This window comes from Cydia splendana, chromosome 25 (assembly GCF_910591565.1).
Source record: "Cydia splendana chromosome 25, ilCydSple1.2, whole genome shotgun sequence".
Classification (NCBI taxonomy): domain Eukaryota; kingdom Metazoa; phylum Arthropoda; class Insecta; order Lepidoptera; family Tortricidae; genus Cydia; species Cydia splendana.
In genome coordinates this window covers 9,014,201-9,041,828 of record NC_085984.1, presented here as the reverse complement: position 1 = coordinate 9,041,828, position 27,628 = coordinate 9,014,201, and positions in this window count along the sequence as shown.

Here is a 27,628-nt window from a genome sequence, read left to right as displayed (position 1 = left end):
TTTTATTATATACTCAATTTATTGCAATTTTATTCTGTAAGCCATTTTTGAATTATTATACAAGTATGTTAATGTAAATGTTTTCATTATTTTGTATTTTATAGTATATTTTTGATAATTTTAATATAAATTTCTAATATTTAAAAAAATATTTATATTTATATTATATATTTTACCTATTTCTATCGATAAAGTCACATTACACGTGTTTTATAATCCCACCTATTCTTAAAAACAATTAATTCCGCGCGCCCATACAACCCGAACCACTGTATGTCGCCGAAATAATTTATAATAGCTTGTAAGATTTTTACTATTGTATGTATGTTAGTTTGCAAGGTATGTATCTATGGGCCTTAGTTGCCTAATAATAAATGATATTTGATTTTGATTTGATTTTTTTTATATGTTAACGTAAAGACCCGTTTTTATTGAAAACTCGTTTTCCCTAGTTGGTCAAACAAGGTAGTTTTAACTGAAAATAATTCTGAATAAATAGTGAAAATGAAAATTTGTTTTCTCCAAGACGCGAAAAATGGTTTTGACAGAAAAATCCTATAATAGTTAAAACTAGTTTTTATCAAGAAATCTAGTGAAACGCATTTACCAAGACGATACGGAAAATTTGTTTCACTAAAACGGGTTTTCACGGTAACATAATACTGATAATACTTCTTCAGTTTTTGGCCTGCAGGTATGTGCATGAACATTGAGTAATAATCCCTAATATGAGTTCGACGTGTTGCCTCCTTGTCACACTTACGTACGAATTTACAAGTGCGATGCGACAGAGAGGCAAGACTTCGAACGTGGTTTCGAAGTAACTTGCATGAGAATTTTCTCGAAATTTTCCAGAAATATTATAAATTTGGGAATGTTTGTATTGCTAAACCAGATAGAAATATGTTACTTCAATGTTCTTGCCAAGTTTAATTTAATTTAATTTAATGTATTTATTTGCTAGAATCATATCATTTTAATATTATTTAAGCACGTCGTTTTAAAATGAGGGCATAACTTTTAAACTGTGTGGTGGCGTGTACCTAGCTTCTTATGAATCACAAGATTTCTACAAAAATCGTACGTGTCTCCTAACTTAGAATGCGTAGGAGCACTTAGAGCGCCAGTTGGCATTTGACTCACGTCACAAGATGGCGTCACCAGTTTCCAGTATTTCGAAATGCTGAGATGCGATTAATTGAGTTAATACGGTGGAGTGATATAAACGGTTTACGGTTTAAGGACTCATGTAAGCGTGACATGGACAGTTTTGGCATTCATTTGGCATGAAATGAGACCGGAGTGGCGTCATGACATTAAAGTCGGAACATCTAAGCATGACGATGACTGGCTGGAGAACCTTAAGCGGAAAAGTCTTCGTCGTGCTCTACCACCTCCTGCCGGACTCGCGTTTAGTGTGCGATCGATGTGGCAAGAAATGCCGCGCTGCTATAGGACTTTATAGCCTTCAACGGCGATGCGGGACCCCTTAAACACACAAGCGCCGCAACAAACATCTACAACAGATGATGTGGCCAATGATGATGATCTGAGAGTCCGAGCTTTGCTTGGAAAATATATAAAAACTCAAATATGCGACTGTCATCACATTTATATATCATTTAGATGTCACAATGTAAGCTTAAAGGATGACTCACGTTAGACCGTGCCGTGTCCGGGCCGGAGTTTCCGGAGCTTCGATGTCTATGGTAAGCACCACGTGATCACCGATCAGCCGTAATAGAAAATAAAAAAGCGGGCAAGTGCGAGTCGGACTCGCGCACGAAGGGTTCCGTACCATAATGCAAAAAAAAAACGGAAAAAAATGCAAAAAGAAAACGGTCACCCATCCAAGTACTGACCACGCCCGACGTTGCTTAACTTTGGTCAAAAATCACGTTTGCTGTATGGGAGCCCCACTTAAATCTTTATTTTATTCTGTTTTTAGTATTTGTTGTTATAGCGGCAACAGAAATACATCATCTGTGAAAATTTCAACTGTCTAGATATCACGGTTCGTGAGATACAGCCTGGTGACAGACGGACGGACGGACGGACGGACGGACGGACGGACGGACAGCGAAGTCTTAGTAATAGGGTCCCGTTTTACCCTTTGGGTACGGAACCCTAATGACATGTCGGACGCCTCGGCCCTGGTACGCCCCGAGCACGGCCCGGTTTAGCGTGAGTCATCCTTAAATCGGCCTCCGTAATTCCGTATTGGGATTGACTTGTTACCTGCACCATAATATCGATTTTACCTCAATTACCAGCAACCTTCCATCATACCTGAGATCATATCTAGTGTCAAAGCGACCTTATAACTCAATCAATACAATGTCTGCGTGAGATTTCTAGTTTTTATCGACATTACTGGGAATTGCGTTTTAATTCATGTAGCTTGCAACATGTCAGTCCAACAAGATTATATTAAAATTACATACAAAGTTCTTAATCAGTTCTAACACAGAATGGAGCTGCAACCGCGGAAAATGGCGAGAAATCGTACGGCAAGCACCATCTGTGCCTGATGTCAGCAGTTGACCACGACACTCTGCAAAGAGTAATAAACTAGAGATGCAACGGATAGTTGTTTCGCCGGATACCGGATATTCGGCCTGACCATCGGCCGAATATTCGGTATCCTGCCGCCGAATATTCGACCGGCGGAACTCTACATTTCGGTTTTTCAGGTGCGCATTGTGCAGGTTTTGACTTGTTTCGTAGTGAACGTTTGCGCGGACTCATTTCTAGGTTCGAAATGAGTGCACGTGCAAGTGAGTAAAATGTTTAAATTGTTTTAAAATAATAAACGAGTACAATTATGTCCGTGACTGTTTCTTATTCCAATCTTGTTTACTCCGAAATCAAGCAAAGGTCCTGTATCCGGCCGGATAGTAGGCCTCTATCCGGTATCCGGCCGGATTTTAAAATATTGGCCGGATAGGCCGGATATCGGATAGTAACCGAATATCCGGTGCATCTCTCCTCCTCCCCAGGAGAAACGGTTTTTTAAAAGAAATTAATCATAGATATGAGATTTATTCAAATAGTAGGTAGGTTAGATTCGTTAGGTTTCTTTAGATGTCCGAAGGGCAAACTACGCAGAAATAGGAGCCCCGCGTGAGCGGGGCTCCGTCGAATTATTTTTGGACGGAGATTAGGGCTATCAATAACTAAGTATGCCTTAAACCATTATGGTTGAAAATTATTATGCTACACGTTATACGTAAAAACATTATAAGTATCGATAAATATGCTTTTAGCTGGTATAACATCTGATTCATTATAATTAAAACCTATATGCACAAAAAATATATGACAACTGCTGAGTATGTCATCAAATATTATGGCTAAAAATCTATGACACAATATAATATGACTTTTCATTTGTATGCGCAATTATGATTATGACACAAGTTGTTATGCGCAACAAAGATATGACTTAAAATTGTATGCAACCCAATATGGACCCGTAAAAAAGACAAAGAAGAAGAAGAACACTGCAAAGAGTAGAACGACAAAGAAGAAGAAGAAAATGGAGCTAGGCTGAAAAAAGTCTCCAATTCCACGCTGCTTCTAAGTACCAAGATACTTAAAAATCATTGAACACCAATTATTAACTCTAGTTCTTACAAATGGTTCAGCTACTTACATGTATTACTTATTTATGAGAAAACTTCGGCACTTATTTACATAGGTACTTAAGATGGTACTTATTTTTATTTTAAAATACTAGACCATTAATAAAGAACTATTTTTGTATTAGCAATGTGCAAGTTGTAAAACATTCTCGAAAATGCAGGAACATTCTCGCAAGTTTCTGTAAACTTACACGAGAATTTAAAGCAAGTTTCCACTCAGAAAATTTCTTGTGGAAGTTTTGCAAAAAAGTATTAAGTACCTATTAAGAATATTATATATCACATATTAATTACAGGTAGTAGAAATATTTGTGGCTTTCATGAGTAAATGGTCCTTATGCTTCGTCTGCAATAAGGACCTTTATATAAGAATTCCTATTGGAATTTCAGATACAAACATCCTTCTTGCTTGCTAAATTCAAATTTCTGAGAACTTTTCCTACAGAAATTCGGCAACTTCGGAATTTTTTTCTTTGTATTTATGCTATTTCGAAAGCCTATATCTATAAGCATATACCAGAAATGAACAGCTGAATAATGATAGTTTGACACAATGACTATAGAATATGCATGTTCGATAAATTGCAATTCTATAGTTCGTTTTTTTAGCATTAGAAAGAACTTGAAAGAAGGTAAGCGATCTTGACATGTCTTTTAATTGAAAAACGCTTTTTAAAAATCTATAACTATTACTTATGAAAGCACAAGAATATAAATGATCGTATTCGATGCATAATTGTTACATATTTGCCGTAACTTATTTTTAAAAAGTGTATTTTAATTAAAAGACACATCAAGATTGTTTACCTTATTTCTAATGCTAAAAAAAACGAACTATAGGGCTTGAATTTTGCAAAAATGAAATATGGCTCTATCTCCCAAACGCCCAAACCCGCTGTAGTTCATAATATTTTGGTCCGTTTTGCGTCGTTCAACAAGCTGTAGGAATAGCGCTGAGTGAGAATTAGCGCCATTGTTAATGTTGTAATGCTGCTCGATTATGACGACACTCGTTATGCGTTTATTGATGACGTTATTTACGTCCTTATTCATAAAAATGTACGGGCCTGATTTAGTTAAATTATGTTTTATCCCTTTTTTACAAATACATAAGTCAAAATGGCAGATTCATAGCTAAATCAGGCCAGTAACGCGTTTATGAATAATAGAAAATGTAGCGCCAGGTGGACGAACCCTTTTACTGTCATGCTTTTATATCTTCTGAGATACTTACAGAGATACAATACTTCTGAGATACAATATGATACTTACTTATTCTTCTTCTTAACCCTTAAATGCATGATTTTTTCTTTTTGTCCGAAATTAATTTATGTATCACATAATTGTTTGCCGATTCTAGGAAAAATAGTCAAAAAAATAATAACTTCGATTTTCACTGCGAAATCAGCGTTAGAAGTTGAATTGGCTAAATCATATTTATGTATATATGTAATTTTCAGTATTATATTTATGATTTTTTTACTACCATTAGAAAGGTACACTATTATTTGTGATATAGCTATGACAAAGTTTTTAAATATAAAATAATTACAAAACACCGTTCAAAATCACATACTAAAAATTATCAACTTCTGGATTTTTCCAAGCTTTTCGACTTTTCGTCTTAAAACAAATGCAATTTTTATAAATTAAAAATATTGCGTAAATTTAACCCTTAAATCATCACCCTACTACTTGACGTTTGGTATAAAGGTGCTTTGTAGACATTTGGCAACATTATGCATTTAAGGGTTAAGCCTTATCCCATTTACTTGGGGTTGGCTCTCCGAGCCGAGTCTCCGTATACGGCTTCGCAGCGTCTGCCCTTCCTGGGTCGTCTATGGTGAATTGGTGATACTCTTCCTTCTTCAAGGTTCTCTTTTACATGTTATCTTGGGCCTCCGCGTCCCCTAGGCCTCTCCCCCACTCACACATCTCAGATACTGCATAATGATACTGACTGTATCAGTACTGTATGTATTTATATCATATATTTTATTGTTACTGTTAATGTAACCCCGCCCACATCTGCTTTGCCTTACGGTTGACTAGAAGAGATATTGCTGCCTGGCATCACCTTAATCTCAATTTTGTACTTTCGAGACCAGTTTTTTGAACGCCGCGGCTCGTAATTTTGAATTTTAAGTCTCTATTTTGGAAATTATTTGTTCAGACTATAACGAAATCGTATATTTTGCCTAATACTGTTTATTACACAGAATCCTTATAAGATAGAATTAATAGCTGTGTGTTAATCGCGGCCCGCAACCTCGGGCGCCGGGCGGCCTTGACATAGCGTCTCTGCTAGTACAAAGAAATAGATAAGTGTTGAATAGAATACTTGTACACTCCCATTTGTAACGAATAGTTGACCGATCGTTAGCGAAGAACTCCGTTTCAGCTTGAGCTAAAATGCTTTCGTATGTCCGGATCTCCTCTGCAGGACGATTTCTCAACCAATTCTCGTGGAAATTTGTGAGCAGGTTCGGTAGTTACACATCATTTTTCTGTCGTTTCGTTTTTGGAAAAAAATAAGTAAAGCTTGTGAAGCTGTGATCGCGAGGTCTACAGGTAAAACTTCGAGTGGAGCGATCCGGGGCAGCAATGTAGGTACCTGTTCTGCAACTTGTACAAGTTGTAGAACATTCTCGAAAATACGGGAACATTCTCGCAAGTTTCTGGAAACTTACGCGAGAACTTAAACCAAGTTTCCACTTAGAGATCCTTATGGGAGTTTTTCAAAAAAAGTATTAACATTATATCTAGGTATATGACTACTATACCTTATATGGTACCCGTGTGGTTGCCGGCTTAAGAATAGCCCACTCCGTGCTTATCCATGGATGTCGTAAAAGGCGACTTAAGGAGTAAAATGACAGTCACCTAAGTCAACTAGGGATTCCCAAGGAGGGTTAACGTCAGGCAGGCGGCCGGTTGTAAAAACTCATGCCAAACCCTTTTAGCAGCATGATTATCGGACCAAATGAGATGAGCGACAGGGCTAGGGCGTACCCCGCAGGCGACGCGCAGGGGCAGCACCCGGTTCCTGTGGGAAATGGACAAGGGTTGTCGTACCAGCCCGGGCGGGGGCGACGTAAGAAGCGAGCCCGGGAACCTAAGTATGTGAGATTGAGGTATGCTAGCTGGAATATAGGGACGATGACTGGGAAGGGGAGAGAACTAGCAGATGTAATGAAAAGACGAAGGATAAATGTAGCTTTTTTGCAGGAAACAAAGTGGAAGGGTGCGAGGGCTAGAGAGATTGGAGAAGGATATAAGTTTTACTACTGTGGGAGTGACGGCAGACGAAATGGTGTTGGTATAGCACTCGATCGTCATTTGAAACAGAATGTCACAAATGTTGACAGGAAGAGCGATAGAATCATCGCTATGAAAGTGATGTTAGAAAACATCACACTCAATTTAATAAGTGTGTATGCTCCCCAGAGTGGATGTGACGATGTAGCGAAAGAGAAGTTTTGGGAGGATTTTGACGCAGTGACCATGACTATACCAGCAAATGAGGAGATATATGTGGGAGGGGATTTTAATGGACATGTTGGAAGAATGAATGTGGGGTATGAAAGAGTGCATGGGGGTTTCGGTTTCGGAATACGTAATATGCAGGGTGAAGCATTGCTACAAGCAGCTACTGCCTTGGACATGGCAATCGCCAATACCTGGTTCCAAAAAAAGGATGATCACCTGATAACCTACAAAAGTGGCAATCACACCACGCAGATTGATTATTTCCTTGTGAAGCGAAATAAGATCAACTGCATCAAAGACACAAAAATAATACCAGGAGAACACCTTACTTCACAGCACAGGCTGCTTGTAATCGATGTGAACATTAAAGTCCAGTCTCGTATGAGAACCGAACGGCCCCCTGCAAAGATAAGATGGCATATGCTAGAGAAGAATGAATGTGCTATAAAATTTAAAGAACGTGTAATAGTTAAAATGATATAAATGAAAGGAATGGAAGGATTGAATGCAAACGAATGTTGGAACGAAATGGCAAATTGTATACGGAGAGTAGCAAAAGATGTATTGGGAGAGTCGAAAGGGAAAGGTGTGATAGATAAGGAAACGTGGTGGTGGAATGAGGAGGTGCAGGAAGTATTAAAGAAAAAGAAGCAGGCATTTAAAGAATGGCAAAGTGCTGAAACTGGGCAGGAAATTGAGAAGGAAATAAAGAGGACAGAATATATAGAATGTAAGAAGAAAGCAAAGCGTGCAGTTGCTATAGCCAGAACAGCAGCACAGGACCATTTGTACGAGTCTTTAGATGGTCCTAAAGGCGAAAAGCAGCTGTACCGCCTAGCCAAAGCGAGAGAAAGAAGTTCCCGGGATATGTCTCATATAAAATGTGTGAAAGATGATGCAGGTAAGGTGATTACGAAAGACGAAGCGATAAAAGAACGTTGGAAAGTCTACTTCGAAAGATTGATGAATGAGGAAAATGAATGGAACAGGGTACTACAGCACAGGATGATAAATATGGGTGCAGTGAAAGAAATATGTATGGACGAAGTAAGAACGGCTGTGAGAAGTATGAAAAATGGGAAATCTGTAGGACCAGATGATATACCAGGAGAGGTATGGAAGTTACTGCGTGAGGATGGATGTAAGTGGCTGACTTTGTTCTTCAATAAGTTGTTGCATGAAGAAACCATTCCCGACGAATGGTGCGACAGTTTGCTGGTGCCCATTTTTAAAAACAAAGGGGATGTACAGGAATGCAACAACTATAGAGGAATAAAACTCATGTCACATAGCATGAAAGTATGGGAAAAAGTGATAGAGAGACGCCTGAGAGATGAGAGTGATATAACACAAAACCAGTTCGGGTTTATGCCGGGGAGAGGTACAACAGACGCCATTTTTGCACTTCGCCATCTGTGCGAAAAATACAGACATGCCAAAAAGAACCTGCATATGGTGTTTGTTGACCTCGAAAAAGCATACGACCGAGTACCCCGAGAGGTTTTGTGGTGGGCTCTGAAAGAGAAATGCGTGCCTGGGAAGTATGTAGAGCTAATCCGGTCAATGTACAACCGAAGTTGTACACGCGTCCGGTCAGCTGCTGGCACCACCGACAAGTTCAGTGTCACGGTAGGCTTGCACCAGGGATCGGCTTTAAGCCCTTACCTCTTCCTGCTTGTTATGGACGCTCTGTCGTCGGACATACAGGAGGAGGCACCCTGGTGTATGCTGTTTGCCGATGACATTGTGCTTGTTGGTGAAAACGAACTCGAGGTGCAGAGCAGACTTGAGAAATGGCGGCAAAAATTGGAGAATGTTGGCCTGAAGATCAGCAGATCTAAAACAGAACACATGTTCTGCGATTTTGGCGGTCTCTCCAGTTTTGCTGCCATAGAACTCGACGGCGTTACATTGCCGGTCTGCTCCGACTTTAAGTACCTCGGTTCGCTCGTACAGTGCGATGGCGACATTGACCGTGACGTGAAAAACCGGATTAGCACAGGATGGATGAAATGGCGACAGGTCACGGGAACCATTTGCGACGCCCGAATGCCTCTTCGGTTGAAGGGTAAAATTTATAAATCAGTCATAAGACCTGTCGTCATGTATGGATCAGAGTGTTGGGCCCTAAAGGTGACGGATGAAAAGAGATTGCATGTAGCGGAGATGCGAATGTTAAGATGGATGTGTGGCGTGACGAGAATGGATAGGATAAGGAATGAGTATATAAGAGGAAGCCTGAAAGTTGCACCCATAACAGAAAAAGTAAGGGCAAATCGCCTAGCGTGGTACGGGCATGTGATGCGGAGGGATGAAAGTCATGTGACGAGAAAGGTATTACGAATGAATGTGGAGGGAAGTACGAGGAAAGGAAAACCGAGGAAAAGGTGGATGGACTGTGTGAGAGATGATATGAAACGAACGCAAGTGAATGATGAAATGACGGGCGACAGAGAGGTGTGGAAGAGAAATACATGCTGCACCGACCCCAAGTGAATGGGACAAGGGCAAGAGAATGATGATACCTTATATGGTATTACTATACCTTTTTTTAGCATTACAAAAGACTAAACGATCTAAACGTGTATTTTTATTATAAACGCTTTTAAAAATATTAACTAGTATTACTTACGAAACTTAAAGAATCTAAATGAAGATATATGAATGAATTGCAAATTATTTTTACATAGTTAGGCACCTGCAATTAGGTAGTCTAAAGTTAATTGATTCCATTGTGTTACCACAATTAAGCCATTTCTATTTAAGTTAGATGCATAAGTGTGTTAGCGTATGCTATAGACTTATATGTGTACGAAATAAGTACAATAAATGCTATACAATACAATTTACATATTTAATTTTCGTAACACAAATGAATCAATTAAGTAAGACTATTTAATCACAGCTTCTTAACTGCGCTTAATTACGTACAAATTTATTGCAATTCACTCATATGCTTTGTAATTGTTACATATTTATTTTGATTTATTTTTTTAAAGATTATTTCAATAAAGAGACACGTCAATATCGTGTAGTTATTTAGGATTCCGTACCCAAAGGGATTACTAAGACTCCACTGTCCGTCTGTCTGTCACCAGGCTATATCTCATGAACCGTGATAGCTAGACAGTTGAAATTTTCACAGATGATGTATACCTGTTGCCGCTATACCTAACAACAAATACTAAAAAGTACGGAACCCTCGGTGGGCGAGTCCGACTCGCACTTGTCCGGTTTTTTTAATGTAGGTATAGTGTAGTATTGAACTATAATAGCTGGGTGGTTTTAGGGTACGTTCATAAATAAAACCTGTTAAGCATTAACTAAGTGTATATTATTTAACATTTATAAATAACTAGCAATATTAATACATTTCAATAAATAACTTATCTACAGTCTAATTAGGCAGTATTTCATTTTCCTATAGGAAATACTCCAAGGCAATACTATTATATTATTCAATATTATTTTATAATACAATTGGTAACAACTTTTACATTTTGGGCAATAAATTAATATAAATAATTCAGGTAGGTATTTTATTTACAGGTAGTTTTCCTATTTAATTACACAAACGGGTCTACCGCGATATAATTTGACATGACGTACCTATACGTCATGTCAGATAAACGTCAGTCCATACCTATGGTTGACATGTGGTTGACCATTGGCCGCCTATTTTCGACAGAGGGGAACGCCTGTTAATGGCGGCTCCATTGTTAATTACTCCGAGAATGATAGCGCTAACATTCGAAATATATTTACAGGTTTTATTCGTTCGATTATTTGAACCTCTATCTTTCGAATATAGAACGATAAAGACACATTTATTTCTATTTTCGCGGTAGGCCTTCAGGTTTGACTTTGACATAATTCTCGTACGGGCAGGGGTGCGAAATTCCTAAGATCGGCCAAACTCGCTTGGCTCAGCATTGCTCCGAGCAATTATTAGGGTTGGCACCACTTGACTTCCTTTTGCGTAAACGACCACAGATAAGATAATCACTTGAATTTTTGACAACCCTAAATAGCCGAAAGGGATAGTGCCATATATTAGAAAGGGATAGCATGATTCGACCCTGAACCGCTGTCAAACTTCGGTTTTGTAGGAAGTTTCCTTTCTGTACGGTAGTACTATTATTTATTCTGTGGTACGGGGTTCTTATAGTCATAGAGTAATATAACTTATATTTCTCTATGGTATAGTCTGAGGGCCCGTTAGATTGAGAGGTCGTAATGCGAACCACTTCGTTAGTTCGTCTATTTGACTCTCTATCATTCAAATACGAAGCGATAGAGAGGCAGATATTATTTCGATTTTCTCGGTACCATCAATTGGGGTAAATGTGGCTAATAGCAGTTTACGTTTTACAGATGTAGTGCATAATTGTTTTCCATCGTATTTTCTCGGAAACGTTCGTATTTGTCATGCTACTTCAGTCAACCTCAGTACTTTTTGTACCGAGACTGACTGAAATAGCAAGACACGTTCGTACCTTTCCGTGAAAACACGAAGGAAAAGAATTATGCACTACATCTGTATAATCTTTGAATTAGGATTTACCATACTTGGGGTCAATTTACAACTAGAAAGATAAGTTTATAGTCAAAAAATATTGTCTAAAATTACTCCATCTGTCCCCGGTTATCCCACTTGACGGTAGGCCCCCAGGTAAAGGTAAGCTCTCAATCAACTTTGACATAGTTCCCGTACGGCGTCCGTATAGTCTGAGGGCCCGCTAGATACAGGTAAGGGTTGTAAGCCTCCGCTGACACCTTTGATGAAATGCTGACGGGAGAGCTGACGGGACCGTCGCGGGACCAGGAAGCTGCGAACAAAAGTAGAAAATAAGTTTTAGGCAAAAATTTCATTTAGTCGTTAAGTTCGGTCGCAAAAATATGTCACCGCTCTTATGGCTCTACAAATAAGATTGTGTCAGATATTTTTGCGGCCTTCGTTGTGTAACATATTATTGCAGGTGACTGTACAAGCTTTTATCACTGACAGGCAACTAATACTCATCGAGACAATTCTAACAACCCCAAACACAACTAGTTTGCGTTGTTTTATCACAGAGTTCCTATGGCCACCTCCTGTCTCCAACTTACAAAGTATGTGCAATTTTTCAGCTTCAGAAACCGGGATGTGGGTCAAATTTAGGGTTCTGCGCCGACGCGGAGTCGGCAAAATCCGATAGAAAAAAGCCTTTATGTCCTCGCAATAAGAGCGAAAAGCTTAACATAAAGCTTTTTCCCATCGGCTTTTGCCGAATGCGCATCGATATATCTGGGGAGACCCTTAACTTGCAAGATTTGATTACAGACAGACACACAGAAAACAGAACAGGTGAAACTAAATAAAAGCTTGTAATAAGGGTTCGTTGAAATAAATTAGAGACGGACAAAGATTCTGCATAGCATTTGTAACGTCAAAGTGTGGTAGCGTAGTCATCAATTTCGAATTTCTATGAAACTAGGACGATTATACACCCCCCTTCCCCCCCCCTTTGTTTCATTCAAATCGGTGCATAGTTAGCTTAGGGAGGTATTCCACCAATTTCTTTGTTCAATGTGTATTTGCGTCTCACATTTTGCTTAGTGGGAGAGTGAGACGCAATGACATTGTACAAAGAAATTAGACAGGTGGAAAACCACCCTAAGGAACTATGAGTATCAGTGATAAGGCCTATTTTTTACCAGCATGATACAAATATAAAATCACTACTAATAGCTACAGACATCTAGCGGCAAATCGCGGAAGCTTATAAATGATTCATTCACTGCTCAATGTGATTTTAGTTCTGCCACTCGTCGCTAGATGTCCAAGTATCAAGCAACACTTTAGTACCTGTCAAACGTGTTTGCTATCTGTTACTAGATGGCGTACAATTAAAGTTTTCATTAACATTTGTTTGTAAAAATATTGCCAAGTTCACGATGTAGTGGAAAAAGCGCTACACGGGTTATTACTTTTATCCTTTTCTAGGATATTTTGTACTGAGCAGTGAATTTATGTTATTTGTTACATGTCCCTCTTAACAAGATAGCAAAGAATATACAGGATGGCTAAAAAATAAGTGCATTCCCGTTGCCAGGGAGGTTTTGGGATTATACTGAGCAACTTTTACTATGGGACCAACCTCGAAATCGCGAAAAAAAATTTTCTGTTTCATACATTTTGGCTGGTCCATTTTCTATGGGAGTAATATCCCATAAGTAAAAGTTGCTCAGTATAATCCCAAAACTTCCCTGGCAACGGGAATGCACTTATTTTTTAGCCACCCTGTAGAGTTAAATCAAGAAAAGTCTGCAGAGATTTTGACAGCACACGCAGTGTAGGTGTTATTTTAAACGTAAAACTTCTATGAAAATATGACGTATAAATAACACTGGCACTGCGTGTGCTGTCAAAATATCTGCAGACTTTTCTTGGTCTAACTTTAGCAAGAAAGCATGCCATTTTTTATTTATACCTTTTTAGTGTTTTATTATGTTATGAAAATGTTATTTCGATTGACAGTGATAATAAAATGATTTAAAAGAGGCCATCAACGTGCCATTGCTAAATAATGGTGATTATTTAAATTTATCGAAAGATATTTAAAAAAAGGGGGCTGCAGGTACTGTATTGTGTATTTAAGTACCTTTTGAATACATCAAACTAGTTTTTATGTTGCTAGATTCGTCGATCTATGAAGTCAACACAAAAACGGCCGTTTTAACTTTGGACGCATCGTTAAATTTAAATAATAACGATTATTTAACAGTGGCGCTAGTGTGCAGTTGATGTGCTCTTAAGAATCCCATAAAATGAAACTTACATATATTAGGTATGACCTCTTCCTCATGCTCATGGTGACCATGTTGCCCGTTATGTATATGTAGATGGATCTCCTTACTTGGCGGGGGGGCGTAGTGGGGGGCGGGCTGGTGGTGCAACTTGGCACCAAGGAGGCCACCGAACTGAAAAACGATAATAACTTGTTAGTGCCTGAACTGATTTTAGTGAAATACAAGACGGCGTGATTGATACTATTGATAGGTCTTACATTTGTTCTGGTAAATAAATAGGTACCTATTACCAGGGCTTATAGGGCTTGTAAGAAGTGTCCTTTCTGTACGGTAGTACTATTATTTCTTCTGTGCTAATAGCACCCAAAGGCACCCAAAACACGCATCCGTCTCGCTCTGACCCACTGCCCGTGCCCGTATTGCGTCATTTCACTCACGCAAGCCTTAGAAAGCCACTTTCACTATCGCTCAAATGTGTCAAATAATGATTCAACAGCAAAAAATATTACGAGGAAAACATTGAAGGCAAAAGTGTTTTTGTAACCTGTGGCCACAGTGTGAAGTGCTCGTAGCCTAGCGGTAAGAGCGTGCGACTTTCAATCCGGAGGTCGCGGGTTCAAAGTGTTCACACCTCGGCTCGTACCAATGAGTTTTTCGGAACTTATATACGAAATATCATTTAATATTTACCAGGCGCTTTTCGGTGAAGGAAAACACCGTGAGGAAACCGAACTAATCCCAATAAGGCCTAGTTTCCCCTCCGGTTTGGAAGGCCAGATGGCAGTCGCTTTCGTAAAAACTAGTTCATACGTCAAATCATGGGATTAGTTGTCAAGCGGACCCCAGGCTCCCATGAGCCGTGGCAACATGCCGGGACAACGCGAGGAAGAAGAAGAAACTGTGACATTTTGATGAAAGTTCCTGATATAACACCAAAAGAATAATTCATGGTGCTTTTAACAATATTATTTAGGTCTCTAATAGAAGGGCTATTCTAGGTGTACAAGTGTGTTTAAGATTTTGTGATGGTGCTCATTTCTGGGTCAATTTTCAAATAGGCATTTTTTGCTGTCCCACGGCTAAAACTCGAAGTCCATAGGACTAAAAGACTGGGTATGTATATATTTTCATTCAATGTATTATAAGCTTTAAAAATCATTCACAACTGTACCTAAAATATTATTTTTTTCTGACAAAATCGCATTTGAGGTTCCAAAAACGGCGAAATTTGCCTCTTTTTCGCGTGTCCCAGTGGCGACATAGCGCAATAAAAAAAATCATAACTTTGGATGTAGGCAACGTATTATAAACAACTTTGTATTTTTATAAAGAGCATTTTCTAGAGAATTGATTAAATCATATTGATAAATTAATGCGTTATTTAATAAAACAAGTGAAGCCTTTTTATCGCTGTCCCGCGCGACACCTGTTTTGTTATGACTTAAATATACCGCCTATAATCTTCTTTGTCTATTGAATAACGGTTAGATTAAATTTATGACGCAATAGTGCGGTTAGTTGGGCATCGATTGACATCGAATGTGGACGCGGAAACAGTTTAATTTATTTAAAAACAGGTAAGAATCTCCCTCGATATATTTTGGTACGATTACAATGACATTTGTATGGACGCTTAATACGTTGGTACATAGTTGAAATATAAATGTTTATTTTATAATAATAGTTGTAAATATATTGTTAAAATATATAGTAAAATAAATAAGTGAATCGGTTGTATTGTGTAGGAAATATCGCTAAAAAATATTATTGGCGACATGTCGCGACATTTGTATGGCGACATTTATACGGCTATTTTGACCGTAAAAATGTCGATTGTGGCATACAAATGTCGACATAGTGTCATACAGATGTCGAGAAGGTGCCATACAAATGTCATCAGGGTCTTATAAATGCAACAAAAATAATAGATAGTGGCATATACATGTTGATACTGCCATACAATGTCGAAAAAATGCCTTATACATGTCAAAAGCGCCTTACAAATGGCTAAATAGTGCCATACAAATGTCGATCTTTAAACGTCCATATCTAACTATAAAAAGTACAGAGGTCTCGTACAGTATATTTTTTGTTGTTAAGAACCCTTCCTAAAACTATGATTATAAATCAGATTTTTCAAAAATAAAAAAATGCCATACAAATGTCGAAAAAACACCCTCTTCAAAAATTTACCCTTCTACCAGATCTATTTTTATGCGTTTTTTTGTGGTAATATTGGTAATTTTTACAAAAAAAACATAAGAAGTGAGGTTTAAGAGGAAACAAAAATATTTCAAAGTTACCAATGTTGGTACCACTGGTTTTGGTACGGGTACCACGGGATTTGGTACGGGTACCAGTCTCTGGTACGCGTTGTACGGTGTCTGGGAACCAGGGTTGTAATTGTATGTCTGTCTGTTCTTAAATCCGGCGTCTACTAGTTCCACGGCCTGTACAAACATGTAGGTATATATACATAAACATCGTATATTCACTAAATTAAATGTTACCTACACATTTAAATAGGAGTCAGCTATTGACATTTGATATAAAAGAAAGCACTGACCGAATAATTCTTTACAATTTTAACATTCAGAACCGGATTATGTAATTGTATGTATAATAATCATACATTTTGTCAGACACTAAGACCACTTGCGCGTTCCAGGGTTAGCCAACTAACTCGGACTACAGTCAGGCGTGGCTCACTCCGCGATTTCGTCGCGTCGCTACAAGTGCATGCGGCCCACACCAATTTTGGTGTCTAGCAGTAGTAGTTGCCGCGCACCGTTATGGAACGGACGGCTGGGCTGCTCGCGCTTGCGCCACCTAGCGGTCATGTCTGTCGTAATAGACGCGTTTTGTTAGAGAGTGAATCTTCTGTACCTAGTACCATTAGTACTATATATAAAGAAATTGAAGCTATCTTTAAAAGATAGCTTCAATTCAGTAAAGACTATAGCCAGTTCAGTAAAGACTATAGTTGTAATCTAAACCTTCTTCACTAAACATAAGGTCATATTTACCTTAGCAGCTGCCGCCACAAGAAGTAACTTCAGTATAAAGAATGACCACCAAAGTCTTGGCTCCTATAAGGGCTGTGACCACCGCCCAAGTGCCAGCGGATTTTATAGCCATCGCTACTGAAGACTATCATCGTTATAAGACTCTAAACCATATGTACTATAGTATAAGGTCATATTTACCTTATGAGCTCCCGCCATAAGCAGTAACTTCAGTATAAAGAGGGTGACCACCAAAGTCTTGGCTCCAATAAGGGCTGCGACCACCACCCATGTACCGGCGGATCCTATAGCCATCGCTACTGAAGACTAACATCGTTATAAGACTCTAAACCATATGTACTATAATATAAGGTCATACTTACCTTAGCAGCTCCCGCCATAAGTAGTAACTTCAGTATAAAGAGGGTGACCACCAAAGTCTTGGCTCCTACAAGGGCTGCGACCACCACCCATGTACCGGCGGATCCTATAGCCATCGCTACTGAAGACTAACATCGTTATAAGAATCTAAACCATATGTCCTATAATATAAGGTCATATTTACCTTAGCAGCGCCCGCCATAAGCAGTAACTTCAGTATAAAGAGGGTGACCACCAAAGTCTTGGCTCCGATAAGGGCTGCGACCACCGCCCAAGTGCCAGCAGACCCGATGGCCATTGCGAGGGGAATCAACGCTTGCATCATCTTCTTCATTGGACGACCGAAGGTTCGACCTGAAAAGATATACAAATAGGCTACATTCCTACTAGTCAAATCAGCTTCTTTTTTAGAACTGTCAAAACGATTTGTAATATGGAATTTATATGAAAACAAATGTAGTGACGTCACGGTAAACTCACCTACTTTTTATATTTCAATCCGATTCATTAAATACAAATTGAGTTTAAAAATAGCTGCTATCTATGTTTTTCTAATAATTATCTGGTGCTTTATTTCGTGCACGGTTTGAAATAATTTATTTTAAGTACAGGAAACATCCCTATTGGTGAAAAACCGGCCAAGTGCGGGTCGAACACGCGCACCAAAGGTTCTGTACCATTACGCAAATAAAATCACGTTTGTTGTAAGGGAGCCCCATTAAAATATTTATTTTATTCTGTTTTTATTAGTATTTGTTGTTATAGCGGCAACAGAAATACATCATGTGTGAAAATTTCAACTGTTTAGCTATCTCGGTTCATGAGATACAGCCAGGTGACAGACAGACAGACGGACAGACGGACAGCAGAGTCTTAGTAATAGGGTCCCGTTTTTACCCTATGGGTACGGAACCCTAAAAACGTATTCATTAAAAATTTTAGGTATTATTAGGGGTTTTATTCAAAAAACTAGACGTGTCTGCTGGAAAATAGGGAAGGCTGAGACTGAAGCTGTGTGAAGCGAGAACGTTTAGCAACTCGAGGCTGGCAATACCTATTTCTGTCGAGGCAATAATGTGGAATGATTAAAATTATGGAATGAAAATAAATATGATCTATGAACTGGAGTGAACCATGAATTAGTGGAGAATTAAAATTCATTTTACAGTACATAATATGGCCCTATTTTCCCGCACTAGTGCGTAAAATAGCACTTTTCGTGCGTATGTCAAAAGTTTAAAGGGCCATATGTACCTACTGTAAAACGTTGTACGATACACGTGCGAATAGGTAAATCGCAACTCGTGTCGATTTAAAACACTTCCTTCGGTTCGTGTTTTAATTTATCACCACTCGTTTCGAATTTCCTCTTTTCAGCACTTGTATCGTAAATAACTATTCCAATTTCACCCCATTTTCTTTTTCTTTTATAGGTACTTTCCCCAATTCATAAACACTGGTCTAATCCAATGTCGCAATCTGTTACGTGTTATTACAGTTGTGTTATAACATCGATTAATTTGTAGGCAGTGGAGCGTAGTGGCCTAAATGCCGGTTAAGGGATATTGTTTTGACAAGTGTGATTTGAACGCGATACGGTCGGCTGCACCAAACCGTCTTTCATCGTCTTTACAATCTATCAAAGCTTCGAGCAGGGAGTCGGCATTCGCACTATTTCCCCTCTGCTGGGGTACAAGATCAACTGAGTCCGGTTTTCTCATGATGTTTTTCTTCACCGAAAAGCGACTAGTAAATATCAAATGATATTTCGTGCATAAGTTCCAAAAAACTCATTGGTACGAGTCGGGGTTTGAACCCGCGACCCCCGGATTGCAAGTCGCACGCTCGTTACCGCTAGGCTAGCAATGTACAAATTGCAGAACATTCCCAAAAAGCGGAAACGTTCTCGAGAATGTTCTCAGAACATTCTGCAACATGGAAATTTATTGTTCCGCCATCTTGGATTTTTTACAAAAAAAAAATTTTGTCATAGGAATCTAGAGGCCTCTATCTCCCGCCATGCGAAATCTCAGCGCGCTCGGAATCGGACCAACTTGAAAAAAATAAAATAAAAAAATCGGCCATTTTTTTTTAATGCAGTTTGTTTTGTCTCGGGGCCCTCTATGACGTTTGGTCGAGCACCCCCCACCTATCGCGCACCGTTTAAAAGTTGCCATACAAAATAGAAGTGGCCTGTTTTCCCGCAATTGTAGCATTTTTCCAAAAAAAAATTTTTCATAGGTATCTAGGGGACCCCGAGATTCCGTGACCAAAGTTTCAGCGCGCTAGGACAAACTTGAAAAAACTTTAAAAAAAAGTCGGCCATATTGAAAAAAACATGGCCGCGTCAAAAACTGCCAGGGTCCCTCTATGACATTTGGTCGAGCACCCCCCACCTAGGTCTGACCGTTTGGCCGGGCCGTCATACATTTTTCTGACCGGAAGCGGTAGACCAAAAGTCGGAATTTTCTGGGGGTAAGGATACTACACCTAAACTATCGTGAATATTCATGGTATAAACTACGATAAATAAATAAATTCTCGTTCTCGAGAACATTCTCAGAAGTTACCGAGAAATTCTCATGTGGAAAGTTTCGCAACTTTGGAAAGTTCTCGTGCGTGCATTGCTACGCTAGGCCACCAGCGCTTCAATAAGATTAGTTTATATACCTATTACTTTTCAAGTCCCTTGTCCAACCACTCCCTAGTTAACCAGAATACATTTTTACCAACCTCCTTATTTAAACATATACCTATAGGTTTCTAGATTTTGTAAAGCCTATATATGCTCATAGTCAAGAGGGCGCTGTTATTCTCATGTATAGGGTGACAGTACAGTATAGTATGAAAAAAATAGTTCCAGTGAAATTCCACAACATGGCGCGTGATCATATGTGACGTCCCACGGTCAAAGGTACCTTATGGCGGGTATGGAGTTATGCATACCCCAGTAATCTACAATAAATAAGCTATCGATAACACAAAAGATCAACCTTCTAGGTTGCGTAGTTACAGAGATATGATTTTTTGAAAATAATGTTGTGAAATGAGCAACTTTACGATAGAGAAGTTTTAAGTTTAGCCGCCTAAAAAACTATGCTCCTGAAGTAAGTTACATAGTTGACTACAAATAATAATGCCTTATACCGGGTGTGGCCTGTAACACGAGCAAATAATTAAAACATAGATTGTACTCCTCAAACGATGACATTCTTGTTCAACAACTTTTAAAAATTATGAAGTATTTAGAGTCCCTATTTTTCATAGAAAATAAATATTATCTTCAATGGACGCCATCGCCACGCCATATCATTGTGATTGACGTTGCTTGTCACGCCTTAAAGATAACAAAATTCGTTATACATTGCGTCTTAGAATAAACTTTAAAGTGTATTAAAAATCAAACCACAAGTTATTTTTAAAAGTTGCTGAACAAATGTTGGTCAGTATGAGGAGTACAGCCTACAGTTAAATTGTTTGCTCTTATTACAGGCCACACCCGATATATCTGAGATAAAAAAAATATTGCGACTTGTTCTGTAATGCAAATAGAAACTTTTGATATCGGCTGATTTATGTGTATACTAACCAATCTCTTGAAAATAAAGTTTTATTTCATTTTCACGATTGATTGCAATGAGCTCGCAAGATTTAAATTTTATCTATTAGAAAACGACACTGACAGACAGTTTAAGCAAAAAACAATACCGATTTAGAGGTGAAAATGTATTTTCTGACTTTTTCATATAAAATCACAAAATTGAATATTTTTACTTTTAATGTGACACACAATCAATTTTTCTGAGCACATATGAAAGAAATTCTGTCATTCAAATGAAATAAATCCTAAAACCCCAACTAAATACTATATTTAACCCCTTATGCCACTTTAAACTTACATAACAATAACAGTATTTGCTCCATACATTTACGAAAAGGTACCTTATGGAAATAAATCTAATAATACATCACTACAAAATATCAATCATATTATAGTTTATCTTTTATGAATAGAAAATATTAATTTACATTAAACTGCCCCCAATTTAATTAGTTCTTCGTCATAATAATCTTAAAAAAGACCAATAATTTGTATGTAATGAAAAGGTACCTTGTGGTCAAGTTACATGATGAGGCATGATGATGATGGAACAGTTAGGATAAACTAATAATATTTTGGGGTTAAGATGGTATAAATCGTCTATTTCTTATCAATAATATATTTCGGTTGCTATTGAAGATAAGCGGCATTGAGGTTCAATGACCTCAGATATTCCATAAGGTAATGCGTCGGGTATTGGCATTTTTCAGCAAACCAATGGCTGATTTACTGCATGCGACCAAACCAAATGAAGATTATTCTAGTTAAGAAAGACTTGACGAGAGTAACTTTGGTATAATAGCAGTCTACTTGGATTTGTGATGTCGGTCTATGTACGGTTATAATATTTGCGAGGCGCCCCAACCAGAACTGAAATTATCAAATTAGTTTTGCAGAATGCTAATACAGTTCTCTACCAAACTTCTTTTCCCGTATTGACTAGTTTTTTTGGGAATTTTCAATCTTTTTTCCATAAGGTACCTTTTCTACAAAACTCTGAGACGACATTACTAGGCTTATAACTAACTTATAACAAAAATAAAAACAGGTAAACAAACGTTAGGCATTAAGGTTTCAGATCACACAATAAAAAAAAATTGAGCATTTTTTCACCTCTTTACAAAACATTTAATATCTCCGAAACTAGAAACCCTCATAAGGTACCTTTTCCCGTGGAACGTCACATATATTCCTGGTCAGGCTAGAGTCTGTCTGGTCCTAGGCAGACATACACATTTAATGACGACTAAAGTTCTAACCAGTTCTCAACGAATCATCCGGTGAAACATCCTGAGAAACTTGTCTGCTAAGTTTAGAGGCTCCGAGGAGGTGTGTCTATGGTTGTTATCATTTACCGTTATCGCTGTGGATATAAAGTATTTTTTCATCACACTCGCTCAGTAAATGTGGAATTACACGCAGGTTTAGCGGGAGTTATAGAAAAAGCGTTCTCCCTAGGGAGTAATGAAGTTTCTAGTGCCATAATTAATAGTTTTTTGTCTTTATACTTAATTTTTGTATCGCAAGTGTGATGAAAAACATTGTGTGTAACTCAGGGCGTAATAATATTGCAAACTCGAGTCTATAAATCGCTCCGGCAAGCCGTCGCGATTTAACTTACTCTCGTTTGCAATATTCAACTTACGCCCCATGTTGCAAAATGTACTATTACAGTACATAGGGTACTACGACGTTACCGCCCCAGGGCGGGATTAAGGACAATACGTGCCTATGTTAAAAATTTAAATGGCCATATGTACCAGGGATGAGGGATGTTGCGAATATTCGCATCCGCATCCGCGGAACTTCCGCATTATTTTCAACATCCGCATCCGCATAAAATCGATGCGGAGCTTATGCGGATGCGGATGTCAAACAAGTCGGTACAGGAACGTCTTATCGGAGGCGTAAGTGCTAGGTAATTTCGTCATTACCTATAACGAAATCGCCTAGTCCCAGAAAATTCAGCTAAATTACTGTTTATTTAATATAACGCACCTATATTCTTGCTCAAATACTAAACCTTTCGTTTTTTTAATAAAAAAACCGGTCAAGTGCGAGTCGAACTCGCGTCCCAAGGGTTCCGTACTGCACTCATTTTCGAACGAGCGAGCAAAGCCAAGTTCTTACATTCAACTTACTTACAACACACGGCTGGCTAGGGGCACGGCCAGGCATTTCCATGTTTTTTAACTGAGCTGTCAGAGGATAATTAGTTACGCAATAACTTTAGTAAATTTGTTGAATTTTAACCAAAATTTTGTTCAAGTATTATGTTAGGCATAGTGCCTATATTATTTTTGCGTTGGTTAAGCGTATCTCTGTTATTTCAAGATAACAGATATACGTCTGACACGACAGTTCGGTCTTCTCATTTAGCTACTTAAACCAATTATTTGTTCTATGTTTGACTACCCTCCTACAGCTCATCCTTCGACCTAGCGTGGAGGCGCACCTCTCTCGGTAAAGAACTATATTTCGTGTTTTTTCCAAAATTTAGGCCTGTAGTTTCAGATGATTGGACACTTAATACGACACGACCACTTCTTTAAAACTAATCCTGGAGGGGCGGATAGGATGCAAGCGGGGTAGAGGAAAACCTAGACGCAGCTTTTTAGAACAAGTGAAAGAAAAAGTAGGGGTCGTATCGTATCAAAAAGTCAAAAAGCTGGCGCAAGTGATAGGGAAAGCTGGAACATACACCACCGACAAGAGAATATCTCTTAAGTTAATGATGATGAGTTTCAGACGCTTGAAGTAGGTACTAATTTTGTTCTGTGTTTGAGCACTAACCTCCCGCAACTCGGCCTTCGGCCGCGCGTTTTTAAAAGCCTCTGCGCTTCGGGCCTTCGGCCATAAGCGTAGGTCGGCCTTCGGCATTCGCAATGGCTGTCCATACCACGTTTTACGTAAAACATTGCGGGTGTGTCCCTAAAACAACCCAACCGCGTTTTTTTCCTTAAGTCCGACTCACGCTTGACTGTAAATTTCTAATAGGTTTTCCTGTCATCTAGAGATGAAGAACTATTTTGTGTATTGTTTTCAAATTTTTAGACCCAGTAGTATCGCAGTTAAGGGGGGGGGGGGGGGGGGGAATGGTCATGTTTTGCCTATTTTCTTAAATAACTTCTAAACTATTTAATATAAAACTATAAAAAAAAATATATTTGAGATCGTCAAAATAAGCCCTTTCGTTTAATATATAACACGATATGGTTTGCAAAACTTTGTTTTTTAATTTTTTTTTTTTTTTGTTTTTTTTTTGTTTTATCATTTCCCCCCAAAAAGAGCCCCCTATGTTAAACATTTTTTTGTTTTCATTACGTGTCCGTCTTTGGGTCACAGACTTACATATGTGTACCAAATTTCAACTTAATTGGTCCAGTAGTTTTGGAGCAAATAGGCTGTGACAGACGGACAGACGGACAGACAGACGCACGAGTGATCCTATAAGGGTTCCGTTTTTTCCTTTTGAGGTACGGAACCCTAAAAATACTAAAAATGTAATATTTGACGTTTTTTAAGTACCTAATCTTGACATCCGTATCCGCGGATGTGAGCCTTTAAATATCCGCATCCGCATCCGCGGATGTCAAAAAATCTGCATCCGCAACATCCCTGATATGTACTGTAAAACTATATGTATTTAAGGGTCAAACAGATCACTGTGTTATGTCTTTCCTGTAGACATACACGAGAGTTAAGGGCTATAAAGGTGAATTTTCTTATTTAAGCCTTATCCACGTGAAAAAGTCCTCCTTTTATTTAAAGAACTATGATAAAATCATTACTTACATGCCCACAAGGTGTTAACTATTGCCCACAGGAGAGAAAACTAGCGTGTTCGCGCGAACTGTACATTTTTCTCTCCTGTGGGCAATAGTTAACAGCTTATGGGCATGTAAGCAATGATTTTATCATAGTTCTTTAAATAAAAGGAGGACCTTTTCACGTGGATAAGGGTTAAATAAGAAAATTAACCTTTATAGCCCTTAACTCTTGTGTGTGTCTACAGGAAAGACATAACACAGTGATCTGTTTGACCCATAACTGGAATTTATATTTTAGAATTATGTAGTTTTGTAAAGAATAACGTTGAATATTTTGTTAAGAAATCGGAAACTAAAAGTAACTTGCGTAACCAATATAAGCATGATTTAGTTCGTCCTAGAGTAAAAACCTCCATTTTTAAAAACAGTACATATATAAATGCAATAGATATATTTAATAATCTCCCCGATGAACTTAAATGTCTAGAGGGCAACCAGTTTAGATATAAATTAAAACATTGGCTAATACAGAGAGCATTTTACAACATTAAAGAATATTTTGAATATGATAGAGATATGTAATATTGTATAACACCTAGCTTTTAAGTCACGAAAACGAACTATTAGTTCTAGGTAGTACCTAACTAATTAGTTTAAGACATAATTTGCATGTAAATATAGGTATTAAGTAGATGTAAGTAAACATTGCACGCCCATGTCGGGTAACTGTTGAGACAATGTTCTTGTATAAATGTCATCTTCTGTACACAGTTTGTCAATAAAGTGTTTCTATTCTATTCTATTCTATTCTATTCTATGTACAATACACGTGCGAGATGGTAATTCGTAACTCGTGTCGATTTAAAACATTTCCTTCGGTCGTTTCAATTTATCGCCACTCGTTGATTTCCTACTTTTCGCACTTGTATCGTAACTATTTGCTAAGGTTAATAATTTTAACAGGTACAATGTTAGCGTGTAATAATTAGCTAATTGTGTTTGCCTATAATTGGGTGAAAAGTCCGATGTGATTTTTGTATAAATCGCGAATCGTCTGGTTGACGTTGGTGACCGAAGAGCTGGCGGCTTCATCGCGCAACGTAATATTAGCATTGCGATACGGAGAGGAAATGCCGCCAGCATCCTTGATACAATGCCTCAAAGGGCCTATTTTGGATTTAAGCTAATTATTAATTTAGTTTAGTATTTCGTTAACCTCTGTATATAAGTAGGTATGTATCTATTATGTAAATAAAGAAAGAAAACAGTAATATTAATATTCCTAAAGAAGACCATCACCTCGCATTACATTACAGCCCCAATTCCCTCGTAACCTTCACCCATTCACTCATTCACTCAATTCACCAAACAGCACCCACAAACCGGTCTCATTTGGGGCGGTGAACTTTCTCGCTATCGGCTATGTGACTAGATAGCTGATATGTGCAGTCATGTGCAAAATCGAGACCGCCTATTAAATTTAAGAGATAAACTCATCATCGTCTTCTTTTTCGCGTTGTCCCGGCATTTTGCCACGGCTCATGGGAGCGGCGGAAGAATTGGCGTAGGCACTAGTTTTTACGAAATCGACTGCCATCTGGCCTTCCAACCCAGAGGGTAAACTATTAGGCCTTATTGGGATTAGTCATGTTTCCTCATGATGTTTTTCTTCACCGAAAAGCGACTGGTAAATATCAAATTAACAACAGAAATACATCATCTGTGAAAATTTCAATTGCCTATCACGGTTCATGAGATACAGCCTGGTGACAGACAGACAGACAGACGGACAGACAGACGGACAGCGGAGTCTTAGTAATAGGGTCCCATTTGTACCCTACCCTTTGGGTACGGAACCCTAAAAACGGTAGGTACAAATCTAACGAGCCTACGCATTATGCAATAATGACATTAAAAATAATTCCTAATATAATTACTAATTAGTCACTTTAACGGCTTTAACCCTAATAGGCCTATTTTAAATTGCTAATGTAATGTTTAATGTTATAGTAAGGAGAATTATATAATTTAATGGCGGAGTTAATACTCCGTTGTCGTTAATCCGGCATAATGTGGATATTATGACTATGAAATACTATGAAATAATATCTTTAGGTATTTAAATAAACGTATACATACAATTTGTACATTTTCGGGTTGTTATAACATTTATTGGTTAACCGACCAAATAGAAAACCGCCTGGATCAGTCACTGAACGACCTGACCTACATTATTTGATCATCTACCCTCAACTGGTTTAAGGAGCCATTTGAGGGTAGATTTTGTTTACTTTTATTTATATACGTAAAGATAGAGAGTATAGGATAGCCCAGTGGATACCCAAAATCCCATACAAAATGACACTTAGCGTAAACGCTTACATCACGTCACGCTCTCGAATGAAATTGAGTCGCTTAATACGAAACAGGAGCTGAGTTTTAAATATTTTAGGTAAATATACCCGTCTCGCTAACGGAAGCGGCACCTAAAAGTAGTGCGATAAGGACAAGGCGAAAAATCCTGCGTAAAAATCTCAAAAATCGAGGTTTCGTACTCCTCTGTTTCCTCCTCCAAAACTTAACCAATCGTAACCAAATTTGGAAATATAAATGATTATGAAATTATCTGTGTCGGACCGTTTTGCTTTTTTGGCTAATTGATATCAGTTTTGAATGCCACGCCTCTCATTGCGGCATAGTCAATTAGGCCATTTTTGAAGGGCTCTCTACCGCCTTAAAAAACAAAAATATCAAAAAAAGCAAAACGGTCCGACACAGATATTGAATGACAATATTAATCTGTGTTGAAAAAATCATTGCTCTAGCTTCAAAAACCACGGAGGAAAACGAGGAGTACGTTTGTATGGAGAAATGACCACTCCCGTTGGCTCTTAACTTCAAGCTCGGGTAAATCCATCTGTCAGTGTATGCGATTTTGGTGTTAAG